The following is a 3,401-nucleotide window of genomic DNA, read 5'->3' as shown; positions in this document are numbered from 1 at the left end:
AAATGGCAACCCACTCCAGTGTTCTTGCCTGGAGAATCCCAGGGATGGGGGAGCCTGATGGGCTGCCGTCTATGGGGTCGCACAGAGTCAGACACAACTGAAGCGACTTAGCAACAGCAGCAGCAGCATTGCTGAGTATACCCCCTGTGTTTTGCTGGAGCTAAATTTTTTTTTAACTTTTTATGTTGATAATTTTAGGCTTACAGAAGAATTGTAGAGATGGTACACATGGTTCCAATAATACTCTCTATGCAGTCTCCCCATATGTTAACATCTCATATAGCCATGGAACAGTGAACAAAACTAAGAATTAAGATTAGTTTAACAAATATTGTAAACTAAACTATAGACTATTTAGATTTCCCCAGTATTTCCACTGTCCTTTTTCTGTTCCTGGATTCAAGTCAGGAGACAGTGGCGCTTTTAGTTTTCATGTCTCCTCCTCGTTGTTCAGTTGCAACTCTTAGCATCCCCACGGACTGCAGCATGCCAGGGTTCTCTGTCCTTCACCATCTCCCAGAGTTTGCTCAGACTTATGTCCAATGAGTCTGTGATGCCATCCAAACATCTCATCCTCTGTCACTCCCTTCTCCACCTGCTTTCAATCTTTCCCGATATCAGGGTCTTCTCCAGTGAGTCAGCTCTTTGCCTCAGGTGGCCAAAGTATTGGAGCTTCAGCATCAGTCCTTTCAATGAATATGCAGGACTGATTTCTTTTAGAATTGACTGGTTTGATCTCCTTGCTATCCAAAGGACTCTAAAGAGTATTCTTCAGCACTGTAATTCAAAAGCATCAATTCTTCAGCACTCAGCCTTCTTCATAGTCCAGCTCTCATATCTGTACATGACTACTGGAAAAACCACAGCTTTGACTAGATGGACGTTTGTTGGCAAAGTGATATCTCTGCTTTTTAATACACACTCTAGATTTGTCATAGCTTTCCTTCCAAGGAGTAAGCGTCTTTTAATATCATGGCTGCAGTCACTGTCCACAGTGATTCTGGAGCCCGAGAAAATAATGTCTGTCGTTGTTTCTACTTTTTTCCCATCTATTTGCCATGAAGTGATGGGACCGGATACCATGATCCTCAGCTTTTTCATTCTCCTCTTTCACCTTCATCAAGAGACTCTTTAGTTCCTCTTTGCTTTCTGCCATTAGGGTGGTGTCATCTGTATATCTGAGGTTATTGATATTTCTCCCGGCAATCTTGATTCCATCTTATGAGTCATACGGCCTGGCATTTTGCATGATGTACTCTGCATATGTTAAATAAACAAGATGACAATATACAGATTTGACATACTCCTTTCCCAGTTTTGAACCATCAAAGGAAAGAATGAACAAAATAAAAAAGTAACCAGTAGAATGAGAGATAATTTTTGCAAACCATTTATGTGATAAGAGCTTATTATCCAAAATGTGTAAGAAGCTGTCGCAATTCATAGCAAAAAAGCAAATAACCAGATTAAAAGATGGACAAAAGAACTAGATATATATTTTTCCAAAGAAGATGTACAAGTGGCCAACAGCTATATGAAAAGATGCTTAAGGTCACTAATTGTCAGGAAAATGCAAGCTAAACCACAATATCACCTCATACCTGTTAGGATGGCTGTTACCAAAAAATCAAAAGACAGCAAGTATTGACAAAGACATGGGAAAATTGGAATCCTTGTAAATAATTGTTTTTGAGAACGAAAAATGGTGTAATCACTATGGAAAACAGTATGGAGGTTTCTCAAAAAATTAAAAATAGAACTACCGTATGATCCAACAGTCCCACGTCTGGTATTTTTCCAGAAGAATTGAAATCAGAATCTTGAAAAGATACTAGCAACTCTATGTTCACTGAAGAATTACTTATTTAAAATAGCCAAGATGTGGAAATATCTAAATGTCCATCAACATATGAATGGATAAAGAAGTAGTATATCTTTACAATGGAATGTTATTTAGCCTTCAAAAGGAATGACAGTTCTTATACACATAAGAGTATGGACGAACCTTGAGGACATTATGCTAAGTGAAATAAACAGTCACAGAACAACAAATAATACTTGATGCTACTAATATGAGGTATCTAACATAGTAAAACTCATAGAAGCAGAGAGTAGAGGGACTTCCCTGGCTGTCCAGTGGTTAAGACTCAGAGCTTCCAATGCAAGCATTTGATCCCTGGTCAGGGAACCCAAGATCCCACATGCTGCATGGCACTGGCCAAAAAAAAAAAACAAAAGAAACCACACACCAAAACAAGCAAACCAAAACCAGAGAGAGGGCCCAAGGTGCTCTCCCGCCCTCCGGGAGGCTCGCCTGGCTGCTGTGAGAAGGACGCTCTGTAGACTGGAGCCAGCCGGTTCCCTCTCCGCACTTTGCGACTGCCATGGCGAACATAACCTCAGGAGTGCATGTTGCCGATGAAGTATGCTGCATTTTTTATGACAGGAAAGTTCACAAGTGCTTGCCACCAGAAGAAATCAAGAAAAGAAAGAAGGCTGTCAACTTCTGTCTCAGTGTAGACAAAAAGTGCATCATCGTGGAGGAAGGCAAGGAGATCTTGGTGGGAGATGTTGGTGTCACCAAGAGCGATCCTTTCAAGCATTTTGTGGGGATGCTTCCTGAAAAAGATTGTTGATATGCTCTGTATGATACAGGCTTTGAAACAAAGGAATCCAGAAAAGAGGAGTTGATAGTTCTGTGGGTACCAGAACTATCTCCTCTGAAGAGTAAAATGATCTATGGGAGCTCCAAGGATGCCATCAGAAAGAAGTTCCAAGGCATAAAACAAATGTCAAGCAAATAGGCCAGAAGACCTCAATCGAGCTTGTATTGCTAAAAAGCTAGGTGGATCCCTAATTGTAGCTTTTGAAGGATGTCCTGTGTAGACCATCATCTGGTGCCACAAATCAAAAGCTTCCATGTTTAATGTTATCCTCTTGCTATATATAAGTAAAGCAGAAAGAATATAGGGACTCGCTGAAGGGGAGCTGTCTTGTCATTTGTAGGGGTGAACTATTCTGTGAACATGTGCAAATGGCCCTAAATAAATCTAAACTCTAAAATTTTATTGGTGTGAAATTAAATTGGGGATGCGTTGGCTTGTTATAAAGATTTTTGTTAAAGCTCATGATTTTTAATAGTGCAGTTCACAAACCAGTAGAAGGCCGCAAGAAGACAATCACATCTTTGTTAACCTCAGCAGTTACTTTGTTTCTTTTTTGCTTAGAGAATTGGTCATAATCTGGTTGTAATTTTGGCCCAAATTTATTTATTTCATTGAGCTAAACTGCATAATGGAAAATAATTCTCCTCACAACATATTACAGCACTAAAATGCTAACCTAGTAATTCACTGGACGTGTGCTGGAGACTGCCTTGAAATGGTGTAGGCTTAAAACCA

The 3,401-nt window shown here is 39.9% G+C and overlaps 1 pseudogene; it reads left to right on the top strand.

Moving 5' to 3' along the window:
- Positions 1-2,317: 2,317 nt before the first annotated feature.
- Positions 2,318-3,066, top strand: LOC102287441 (destrin pseudogene; annotated as a pseudogene).
- The last annotated feature ends 335 nt before the right edge of the window (positions 3,067-3,401 follow it).

This window comes from Bos mutus, chromosome 6 (genome assembly GCF_027580195.1).
Source record: "Bos mutus isolate GX-2022 chromosome 6, NWIPB_WYAK_1.1, whole genome shotgun sequence".
NCBI lineage: Eukaryota > Metazoa > Chordata > Mammalia > Artiodactyla > Bovidae > Bos > Bos mutus.
This window is presented reverse-complemented; position numbering and strand designations above follow the sequence as displayed.